General features: G+C 44.2%; 1 protein-coding gene across 3 annotated transcripts in view; it reads right to left on the bottom strand.

The window, feature by feature from the left end:
• Window positions 1-12,380, bottom strand: part of SHMT1 (serine hydroxymethyltransferase 1) — a 28,738-nt gene extending 16,358 nt beyond the window's left edge. For all 3 annotated transcript variants that reach the window (XR_007516211.1, XM_049874717.1, XM_049874718.1), the window contains exon 1: window positions 12,253-12,380. The gene's annotated coding sequence lies outside the window, so the exon portion shown is untranslated. The remainder of the gene's footprint in view (window positions 1-12,252) is intronic.
• Between the last annotated feature and the right edge of the window lie 117 nt (window positions 12,381-12,497).

The raw sequence follows: 12,497 nt of genomic DNA, 5'->3' as shown, positions 1-12,497 counted from the left end.
AATCTTTGATCAAAATGTTCAGTAATGGTAGCTGGGCACATCCAGCTCTGGTCTCCTGGAAAAGAAAGCAGTTGTTCAAGGAGGAAAAAAGCCACATGTCCATCTCCTCTTCCTATTCCTGACTATCCTTCCTCTGTTGTTCCAGGCGAACAGAGACCGATTGCTATGCCTTAAATGGCTGCTTGCAAGCTTTTAAGACCCAAAGGCACTATGTAATGAACTAGGAGGCAGAACAGAAACACTAAACATGATACTAGGCCAAATAACTGGGATATCCCACAAAACATGACCCTAAACCTCCAAACCAAGCAACCAAATCCCATGAGGTGTTTGGTTGTACAGACAGCTTCAGTAGTTATTTTTTTTTTAATCATTGTTGTAAATATATCTACCACACAACTTTTTTTTTTTAATTTTTATTGAATATTTCTATTATTTATGGACATGTTAAGCCATACCACTGATGTCAACAAAAACTTATTATCTGTGTTTTCCAGACAAAAGCCAATCAAAAATTTATTTTGGTGTTTTAACTTTTCATCAAAAGAGAAACTTCTAGCAGTATTAAACTCTCAGCAGGTCTGAAGTCTTTTGGATGCCCTTACTAGGGAAGTATACATAACCATACTCAATCTACTCCCCCAAACTCATTGTCGTGGAGTCAATTTGGACCCATAGCCACCATGTTGGACAGAGTAGAATTGCCCCGTAGAATTCCCAAGGCTGTAAACCTTTACAGAAGCACGTCTTTCTCCAGTGGAGTGACTGGTGGGTTTGAACTGCTGACCTTTGGGTTAGCAGCAGAGCACTTTAACCGCTGCGTGCCATCAGGGATCCTTAATCCACTACCAGGTGGACAATAAAAAGTTTATGGTGTGTTCTGGTAAATGTAGACTTGTTATATGTTGCTTTTATCTCTGTTTTAACATCTGCTCTCTATTTCTTCCCTTGTACCACTTTTTTTAATTGTTTTGCTGACTCAAATGTCAGTTGTTGGCCTTGCCATTGTTGAGGAATATTTCGAAACAGAAGTAAAAGCAGTGGGAAAAGATAGTGTTTTTGCTAATTTGGCTCCAGCTGATTTTAGACCTGGAAGCAGGAGAGCTGATGGCTCTTGTGTGCTGTTAATTAAACCCTGGGCTGATGGCTTCTGTTATAGGTCTGAAGTCACCCAACTTGTTAGCAGGTCCTCTGGTCCAATGGGGTTGGATTTACCATTGGGGAATCATTTTCAGAATTTTTTACCGTGTATTCAGGTAACCATTTGAAGGGAGGATGATGGCCTGATGTTTGCATTTGGCCAGAGAGTTGGCTATGAGATGTGTGAAGGCAATTTATATGGAGCCTCCCTCTACTTCGCTTTAAGAACAAGATGGTGTCAAGTAAGGGCCATCAGTGTGAACTTCTCTCCTCCCTTCCATCTCCTAGAATTCTCTTCAGTGAGAAAAGAAAACTCTCACTGCATTTTGTTTTCCTCATGCTTCTTGGATTCTCGCCAGCAGGTTTTTACAGTCTGTTGCTTGCCTTTCAGATTAGAAGAATGCTGGCATATTTTAACAGTTTCCTAGGATTCAAACAGCCTTTAATTAACAGCAAATTGATGTTTTGGAATGTTACCAAATTATGGGAGACTCTGAACGCCGAAGCTGGGCTTTCGTCCTTCCAGGCTCTGAGCGCAGTGGAGTCCTACAACAGGGGGTGAAGGTGTGTGCTTCTTTACAAAACAGCTGGCTGTGTATTAGTGTGCAAAGGGGGCGTCTTTGTTGCCATATGAGTCCCACAGCCTGCTCATTGGTGGCCTTCTAATTTCCGCCTACCCATACCTGCCAAGGAGGCAGGTAGTTTTGAGTGCTCAAAGCTAAGCAGCCCAGGGGTTACTCAGTTTGTTGCACTGGGTTTGCTGGGTTTTAATCCTCTAGTTGCCAGGGCAGTAAGGTACAGCTGCCTGTGTCTGCAGTTGAGTTTCTTTTCTGTGCCAGGTTCATGTCATCTTGCTGCCAGAGTTCTGGATGTGGGGGAAAAGAGCAGTCCTGGAAAGTAATCACTCAGACTGAGTGTATTTTCTGAGCAGAAGTTGGGTTTCAAAGAGGGAGAGTACCACACAACTTTTGCCAATGCAACTTTTTACAAGGTATACAACTTATTGATAGCAATTACATTAATTGGCTATGTAACCCTACCCTTAATCAATGCAACTTTTCCATCACCGTAGCCCAAACCTCAGTCCTCCATAAGCAATAACCCTCCCCATTTCCCCCTCTTTCCGGCCCCTCATAACCACTAATAAAACTTTGATCTCAATACATTTGCTTTCTTTGTCTTTTTATATAAGTGAGGTCATACAATATGTGTCCTTTTGTGACTGGCTTATTTTATTCAGCATAATGTCTTCAAGCTCCGTCCATATTATAACATGTATTAAGACATTATTTCTCCTACTATTATTCCATCGTATGTATGTACCACATTTTGTTTATCCATTCATCTGCTGATGGCTATTTAGGTTGTTTCCACCACTTGGCTATTGTGAAGAGCGCTGCAATGAACATGGGTGTACAAATGTGAGTCTCTGCTTTCAAGTCTTCTGGGTATATGCCTAGGAGTGGAATTGCTGGGTATATGGTAGTTCTATTTTTTGTTTCTTTGAGAAACTGCCATACTGTTTTCCATAAGGGCTGTGCTGTTTTGCATTCTCCTCAGCAAAGGATAAGGGTTCTAATTTCTCCACATCCTCATCAAGATTTGTTTTTTTTTTTTTTTTTTATCTTAGCCATCCTAGTGGAAGTGAAATGGTACCTCACTGTGGTTTTGATTTGCATCTTTCTGATGCCCCCTCCCTATTCTTCAAGTAATGACAACGAAGCTCAGAAAAGTAAAGTGTCTTTGCCCAGGGCTGCAGAACAAGTTGGCTGTTGGCTATGGAGCAGGATTCAGCACCCCAACACACACGCTCTAACTGTAAGAGCTGCTAGTTAAGATAGGCACTTGCTTGAGTACAGACCCTTCCGTAAGAATTACAGGTCAAATTTGCATTTTTATATTTCTATCAGAGAACTGTTGTTAGCTGTCATCAAGCTGGCTCTGACTATGGTGACCCCATGTACAAAAGAATGAAATTTGCCTGATCCTGTACCATCTTCACAATTGTTGGTATGCTCAAGTCCATTGTTGTGGCTACTTTGCACTCTGAGTGTGTTCCAACCTAGGGGGCTCATCTTCCAACACTATATCAGATGATATTCTGCTGTGATCCATAGAGTTTTCATTGGCTAATTTTTGGAAGTAGATGTCCAGGCCTTTCTTCCTAGTCTGTCTTAGTCTGGAAGTGCTGCTGAAACCTGTCCACCATGGGTGACTGTTGTACCAGAGTTCAAGGTTGTCAACAAAAGACACAGACCACACATACGCTCCACCGGTGCACGGGTGATCACTTCACTCATGTAGAGAAGAAACAGTGAGATCAGCTTCACTAGTGGGCACCAGTCTCCCACAGCCAGCAGGATCATCCCTGTATATGTCCAGTGCAGGGCAGATGTTCTACGTTCACCCATCAGGCTGTAGTTTGAGGCCCTGTTCCCTCCTTGCCAGGAACAGATACAGAAGTGGGGCTGGCCAGGTACCACATGGTGCCCACGCATGCACAAGAGACAGAGAAAGTTAATGTGTGCCCAGAACAGGGGAAGGCTTCCCCAGTAAGAAGGAACTGGGAGAGAGAGACCCAATTCCCAGCGTCCTTATCAGAGAATGTTCTCGGCCCTAGGCCTTTACTTAGGTAGCCTGAACGGAAGGCAGAGAGGCAGACCATTTCCCCCACAGTGACCCTGCTGATATCTGAAATACTGATGCCATAGCTTCCAACATCAGAGCAACATGCAAGCCACCACATTACGACAAACTGATAGACGGGTGGTGGATCAGAAAACTACATCCCATTAAAATACAGCTGAGGACACGTGTAGATTGTAGAAACGGCAAATGTTCTGTTACCTATACACTTCCTTGATTAAAAAAAAAAAAAACCTGAATCGAAGGGAAAAATACAGCTTACTAAAAATGGGTGTTTCTTTAAAAATATATTTCTACAAAGAAGTAGAATTTGTGGCCAGCTGGAATTTTATGATCAGTGAGAGTTTTAGACATTTATAAGAGCAAACCTCTCTTAACCAAGAGTCGGCAGCTTTTCAGTATATTTTTCTGATTCTGGTAGCTTTCATTTATAATCCATTCACTCAACGACTATTTGTTGAGCCCATCCACATGCAGGCTCTGTGTCTGATACTGGAAAGACGGGTGAACAGGCTGGACCCTGCCTCCGTGGAGCACGATCAAGGGCACCCAACACGTAATTGGTGCCGTGCAGGACAGGTGCCGGGTGCCGGGGCAGGAGGGCAGACAAGGGAAGGTGCTCGCTTCAGATAGGTGGTCAAGAAGGCCTAGTGCGGAAAGGATATTTAAATTGAAGAGAGCCAATCACAAGGAGAGAGACCATTTCCAAGTATACACACAGCACAATGTCCTAGACAAATATGCCCATTTAATGGAAATACACAAATTGTCCTAGTAGTCCCAAATCATAGCCATCCTCCTTAATTTCTGGTAGAGCTAATATAAAGAAACAATTGATAATCTTTTAACCAGGAAATTCCCAATCAGGGCTTCCAAAGCAGCCTTTCTGTTAAAGCAGGGACAACGGGATTAGAAACCCAGCCAGGCCTGAGGCCGCAGTGCAGTGCTGTCTCTCCCAAGGCTGGGCAGCTCCACATGTGGCCGGCCACATATGCCTGGGTAAGAGGCGCCAAGACGGAGTACACGTGGTCCGGGCACCAGGCCCCTACTCAGCTCTGCTGGTCTCTGCACGCAAGCGTGGCCAGGGCCACCAAGAAGCTCTGCATCCACCAACGCACCACCCTTGGCAACAGGGGGCCTTGAAAAAAGCACAAGAGCAATAACAGGCCCCTGGCCCTAGAATCCCAAAAAGAAATACTGCCTTTAAACAGTAACTATTCAAGGTTAAAAAGCATTTGAAGGTAGCAAGCAACACAGAGCAGGTATTTCTTAACTGCCAAACAACCGCAGTCCACTTGGAAACCTCCTCCTGTATTGACAGACAGACAATCCTTTGGTGAAAAGCACTTGGTTTAACTCTCCGCAGGGGGAAAGTCTCTGTTTGCCTTCAGTCCAAGGACACGCTGGTTCTGCATCAGCATTAATAATAACACGCACCACTTGCTGTCCTTTTGCACTTATTGCAAAGCTTTTTCTTAGCCAAGATACTCAGTGTGATCCCTGTCAGTTGTACGGTGGCTCACCCAGGCTAGTGGCGCCATCCCTGCTCTACCCGTCCTGAATTCAATGACCACTGAGGATCAAGTAATCCCCATGCTAAAGGTAGTACTCTGTCCGCTTATTAAACCTATGCCCTCCTTGGTCCTTTTAGTTTCTTAGGGCTGCTGTACCAGAAATACCACTAATGAGGCTTTAATAGACAAACATTTCTTTTCTCACAGTTTGGAGGCTAGAAGGCCAAATTGAGGGCACCAGCTCTAGGGGAAAGCTGTCTCTCTCTCTGTCCCCTCTGATGGAAAATCCGTGTTTCAGCTTCTCTAGCGCCGGCATTCCTTGGTTCCTTGGTGATCTCCACGTGGCATCTTATCTTTCTCCCATTTGTGCTTGCCTGTCTCTGTGCTGGGAGCCCTGGTGGTACAGGGGCTAAGAGCCGGGCTGGTAACCAAAAGGTTGGCAGTTCAAATCCACCATGAGTCAGAACCAACTGCAAAGGGTTTGTTTTGGTTTTGTCTCTGTGCTTCATCTCCTCTTTATATCCTGAAAGTTGACAGGTTTAAGACACACCCTACACAAACAGGGTATTACTAACCTAACAAAGAAAATTCTATTCCCAGATGAGACTACATCCACAGGTAGTCAGGCCCACATGGCTGAAGCCTGCAGACCAGGGAGAGTCCCAGAGATATGATTCAAGAGGCCCAAGGATAAGACAGTAGACGGGCAGAAGCACATACTTTTACCCTGACAGCATATACTCTGCACATTTCAAAGTGTTTTCTAGAAACCCCGGTCTTAAGTTATTTTCTCATTCCAACTGTGACATCTGAAACCAACAATTAGGGAACCTCAAATGGAAAAGACAAGGACTTCCCTTCTCCAAAAGAGCATGTAGATGACCTAATACCTCTCAAGCTGGACCCCTCCACTTTTCCAGGTCTCCAGATGAAAAACACCTGAAGGAGAGTGTGCATGTTACTGGGTGGAAACCCCAGGCTCTTGCTTGGCATGACTCCTATTGGCCAATGAACAAGAGACCGAGGTGGGAGAACAGAAAAAGCACGCTTATCTCGTTGTACAATGAAAAGGAGTCCCTCCGAGCTACTGCTGCCAAGACTGCTCCCTCATTAGGTGTATTTTTCTGGCTAAAAGAAAACCTGGAAAATAGTGCTCTGTTCTGCCAAATTTACAGGGGGAGGTGGCAGCTCCTGACCTGTGTTATGAAATTTGTAGAAAGAAGTGGCAGCTCCTGCCCTGTTTTATATAATTCGCAGGGAGAAGTGGTAGCTCCATACCTGTTTTATGATAGTTTCTCAATAAAGAATTACAATAATATTCCTCCATCTGACATTCTGCCAAGTTAATAAGTTTTATCTTTCGTTGAATGGAGTCGATCTTACCAAAAATTGCTATATACGCTTTAAGAAAGTAGAATCCCCATATCCTTGTTTTGTGTGGTATTGTTCAGTGAATTTATGTGGTCTTTCTGTCTTGTTTTGTTCTGAGAGCTTGCTTCCGGTCTAGAGCATTGTGTCTAAGTTTCTCTCTTGTATCAGGTTGGAGGCTATGGCTAAGAATTGCTGTTTTCTGTAAGGCTGTCTTAGAACCTCAGTTCTTTCCTCATTCAAGAAAAACTGTGTCTCCTGTCTCATGATTTAGATTTTTAGTAGCTGCATTGAAAAACTTAAGTTTTTCTAAGTAACTTAAGCTAGATATTATATGAAATGTGTTTTATTTAAGGAAAAAGAATAATTTTGTCTTAAAGTAAAACTAGTAGTTACAGAGTGGGTAAAAGGAGGCATAGGACAAGCCTAGGAGAAAAAGAAAAAAAAAAAAAAAAGGCTAGCCAAGAATTGATGGATTCGTTTTAGAAAATTGCCAAAGAGTTTTGGTATGTACTGGGTAGACAGCCTTTCAAAAAGCCTAGATCAATTTAAACATATGTAAATGAACTGGAATGACCTAATCTTGTCTTCTATCATGAGTCAAAAATCGAGAGGGTGGGGGAACATCAGGCCCTGATTAAAATAAGTCAATCACAAAAGATTAAATATTGTATGAGACCACTACTATAAAAACTCAGGAAAAGGGTTACACACAAAAAGAAACAATCTTTGATGATTATGATGGAGGGAAGGGCTGGGGATGGAAAAACACCAAATAGACAATAGATAAGTGATAACTTGTGAAAGGTAAGACAGTATACAACACTGGGGAAGCCAGCACAACTTGTACAAGGCAAGGTCATGGAAGCCCCATAGACACATCCAAACTCCCTCAGGGGTAAGGGCTGTGGGGACCATGGTCTCAGGGAACATCTAGCTCAATCGGCATAACACAGTTTATAAAGAAAATGTTCTACATTTTACTTTGGTGAGTAGTGTCCGGGGTCTTAAAAGCCTGTGAGCAGCCATCTAAAATACTCCACTGGTCTTACCACATCGGGAGCAAGGAAGAACGAAGAAAACTAAAGATACAAGGGAAAGGGTAGTCCAAAGGACTAATGGACCACAACTACCACGGCCTCCACCAGACTGAGTCCAGCACAACTAGATGCTGCCCAGCTATTACCACTGACTGCTGACAGGGATCACAACAGAGGGTACGGGACAGAGATGGAGAACAATATGGAACAAAATTCTAACTCACAAAAAAAGACCAGACCTACTGGCCTGACAGAGACTGGAGAAACCCCAAGAATACGGCCTCCAGACACCCTTTTAGCTCAGTAATGAAGTCACTCCTGAGGTTCACCCTTCAGCCAAGGATTAGACAGGCCCATAAAACAAAAACAAGACTAAGGGGGCACACTAGCCCAGGAGAAAGGAGTAGAAGGTAAGAGGGAACAGGAAAGCTGGTAATAGGGAACCCAAGGTCGAGAAGGGAGAGTGTTGACATGTTGTCAGGTTGTTAACCAATGTCATAAAACAATATGTGTACTGTTTACTGAGAAGCTAGTTTGTCCTGTAAACTGTCATCTAAAGTACAATAAAAAAATACATTTTTTTGTCTAAAATTTTTTAAACTGACTTTACTTGGTTCTGAATTTTTTTTATAATTAAGGGTATTATGTTTATAAATTATCATGGCCATATTAAGATTTGTCATCTGCAGATAAGTTTTTACTTTGCTGACTTGCTGAAAATGTTTGACCAAAATATCTCAACAAAAAGACAGATTTATGAAAACAACAGTGACTAGACTGAATCAAGATTTCCAAAACTCTTAATGCAGAGAGAAGCTGATGCGCTCACAGACAGCTGCTGATCGAGAATCACCTGGAGCAGAAATTAACTACATAAGACTAAGTAAAGGAATACTATGGGTTTTATACAGGAATATTGCTGATGTCTTAAGGTCCTACTTTCTGGATATGAGAAACCATTCTCCTTTCTCCTAAATTATTTAACTGAAGTGTTTGGATATTGCAACTCTTGAATTAGAAGCTCTTCTCTCCTAAAAACATTTTTATGACACTTCTGCTTCTGAGAAAGTGATCCATGGCTGTTAATAGGTAAACCAAGAAGGGACAGCTTGCCCTCGAGAAGAACACTTAGTATGTTTTAAACAGATTAACTGAAGACCCGTATTATTTTGTTAATCACGTATTCACTAACGAAAAGCTGATTGTCACATGTGAATTTTTCTATACGTTATGTTTCCTCTGGACAAACTTTGTGTGCTCCTTACGGGTATGTTTTTTGTGTGGTGGATCCAACTATACTGGTTTTAAATGATCTCTTTCCAACTGACAGTGAGTTTACGTGGGCAATCTCGTTTAGATTCCTGGTGAATGCATGGGCAACACATTTCAAGAATTTTCAGATTCCTTTCAGGTATTCATAGTAATGGTGCTAGTAAATATTGAAAAGGTAATGTTAAATTGTTACACATTATAAAATGAGAGTCAAAAAAGAAACCCACTGGTCCAACACTCAGGGTATGGCTTTAGTTTCTAGTTATGGTATAGCTGAATTGGAGAAATCTTCGAGAAGTTTATCAGTCATTATGGGGCACATAACAGAAGAAGTTGCTAATGAGATAAAAACAAGACAGCCATCTCTGAACTCATTAGCCAAGGTGACATGAGATAACAAAATAGCCTTAGATTTTTTTATTAGCCCAAGAAAGTATAGCCTGTGCTGTAGCAAATACCTCTTACTGCATCTGGATAAGTATCACAGGAGAAGTAGAACAGGATATACATAGAATTAGACAGCAAGTTACTTGGTTATACACTGTAACATTCTTACAAACACCAGACTTATTTGGTTAGTTACCATCAGGAGTTAAGTACATGGGCTAGATCACCACTGCAAAGGATAGTAACATTCTTAGTCTACATCCTGATAGTATGAGGCATAATAACACTTATCTTCTACTGTCTTATACACTTAAAAGGCAAATGAAGGCCTCAGGCTAAAATGTTGAGGTACATTGACTCTGCTCACTTTGGCAATGGGATTGATGAGAACATCTCTTAAGATCCTGGTGAAGAACTACATGGTATTCAGTGGAAAACCAGCACCCTGAGTTTAAAGAGCCTGCCCAAGCCACCATCTAAGAGCTCAACTAAGTCAATGTGTTATCTCCAATCTCCAATCAAAACAAAAGGATGTCTTAGGAGATAAATCCTGGAGCATAAATGTGACCCAGCTGGAGCTGGACTTACAAAGACACATCAACTGGGCCCTGAGGTATAAAGACAAAAAAAAAAAAAAAAAAACCTTTTAAGGAAACATTCACATAAACAGGACATAAAAGCCACTCTCTTTATTTAGTAAACAGTATAAACTAGTAAGAGGTCAGTAACCACAGTGAAAGGCCTAGGTCCAATATCTGCCCCTCCTCCAACATAAGGCAAACAATTCCAAGCCAGGCCACGGTTCAAAATGGACACTCGTCTTGGATGACCAATGTCCAAAAAGAAATGGAAGGAGTGAGACAGAGCCCTCACGGTGCTTTATTAAAAATCCATGTTTTCTTTACCTGACTTCCTCCCCCACAGTATTGTATCAAAAAATCCTGTTTTCTTTGCTGGGCTTTCCCTCAGGCCCCAGCTTTGCATTTGAATCCTGCTTTTGCTAAGAGGGTATGTGTAAACCCCATTGCTATAACTTGTAGGAACTCCCTACTAGTAAAACCCTTTAACAGTAACTTGCCAGCACGCCCTTGGGGAGCAGTCTTGGCAGCAGCAGCTCAGACCGACTCCTTTTCCTGTTCTCCCACCTCAGTCTCTCCTTTATTGGCCAATGAGTCATGCCAAGCCAAGAGCCTGGGGTTTCCACCCAGTAACACACCAAAACCAAACCCAACCCACTGCCATTGCATTAACCCTGACTTACAGTGACCCTACAGACGGAGCAGAATGCCCCCATAAAGTTTCCAAGGCTGCAATTTTTATGGACGCAAACTGCTACATTCCCCCCATCCCCCCCCCGGCGGCTGGTGGGTTTGAACCATCAACCTTTCGGTTAGCAGCTGAGCGCTTTAACCACTGCACTACTAGGGTTCCTTGGCACAGAGTAAGGACTCAAAAAACATTTGCTATTATTATGCTTAAAAAAACCTGGGACCTCAGTGCCTCTTCATTACCACCTGGTAACACCTACTGGCAGCCCTGGTGGTGCAGTGGTTAAGAGTTCGGCTGCTAATTGGAAGTTTGGCAGTTTGAATCCACCAGCATTCCTTGGAAACCCTATAGGGCAGTTTCACTCTGTCCTATAGGGTCGTTATGACTTGGAATCTACTTGATGGCAGTGGGGCTTTTTGTTTTTAACACCAGCTGAGCACCCTGTAGAAATATCAAGCATGGGGTTATCCTCACCATAACCCCACGGTAATGGACCCAGAAAGTGAAGTCACTTGCCAAGGTCACCAGCCTTGCCATAACCTTGGGAGCTCTGTAACAGGTGGACTGAGCAGGAGTCCATGGGGATAAGTGCCTGGCTAACTTACCTGGCAGTTTCTGTGCTCTCTACAGAGAAAGAAACAAAGAGGCCCTGGAAGGGACTTGCCTCAGGTCATAAAGTAAGACAATCTGAACTATGGTTTACCTTAAGTTCCAAAGCCTCTTCCCACGATACTGCACTAAATAAAACCACAATTACCCACCTCCACTACATGCTCCCTCAACTGAAAAACTTAAAATATGGTCCCCTAAGAACTCAAGCTGGTGTTTCCGGTCCAGCAACTCCTAAGTGAAGGCTCACATTTCTGCTGCCTCAGCTGACCAAGGGTCACTCAACTTCCAGGACCTCGAAATACAGGGCATTGGGCCAGGGGCTGACAGTACAAGATTCCTCTCCAAAAACGGTAAGTGATGGATGGTATCAACTGGCACCACTCCTCCCCTACAACGGTGCGGCTGGACAAACCAAGAGGGGAGGCCGCGCACGTGGTGGTAATGAGTGCAGGCTTGGAAAATCCAGGTTCCATCCTGGGCCCCGTCATTTTACCAGCCCTGGACTGCTAACCTAAAGGCTGGTGGTTCAAATCTACCCATGGTGCCACGGAAGAAAGGCCTGGTAATCTCCGCCAGTAAAGATTACTGTCAAGAAAACCCTATGGAGCACAGTTCCTCTCTGTAACACATGGGGTAGCCATGAGTTGGAATCCACCCCAGAGCAACTAACAACTCCAAGGATCTCGCTTAAGATCGCCCTTGAGTCTGCCGCCTCACCTTCCTCTAAAACGGGGTTATGATAGTCAATCTGCAGCACTGCCGGGAGGCTAAGGTAGGGGTGAGGTGCTTGACTTAAAATGCTTAACGAGAGAAGTACTCAGCAGTCAGCCTTGGCATGCGTGTTGAAGGTCACCGCCATCACCCCTACTTCACTGCGAGTTCGCTAGCCCTCGCCGCCGGACCCTGCGTCCGGGGCAAGAACAAAGCGCTCCCTCCGCGGATTCCGGGGGAACGCCCACGCGCGCCGCGATACCGAGGCCTGGGGCTCCAAGCCGCGGACCTACCGGATGGACCCGCCCACGAGACAGTGACATCGGCTCCCACATGCGACCGACCACGCGCGCTCTAACCCGAACTCAGCGCGCCACGCTCTCCGCTCCCTCCATGCTCGCTGCGCGCGCCGACCCGCTCAGCCCCGCGCCCCGTGGTGCCCAATCAGAGCGCGCAGACAGGAGCGCCGGCCGGAACCAGCCTACGCCATTGGCTGCGCTGAGCCAGGCCGGAACCGGGCCCGGGACGTCGCGTAGTG

This window comes from Elephas maximus, chromosome 2 (genome assembly GCF_024166365.1).
Source record: "Elephas maximus indicus isolate mEleMax1 chromosome 2, mEleMax1 primary haplotype, whole genome shotgun sequence".
Taxonomy (NCBI): Eukaryota; Metazoa; Chordata; class Mammalia; order Proboscidea; family Elephantidae; genus Elephas; species Elephas maximus.
Note: the sequence above shows the minus strand (reverse complement) of the source record. Positions and strands in the feature narration are given on the sequence as shown.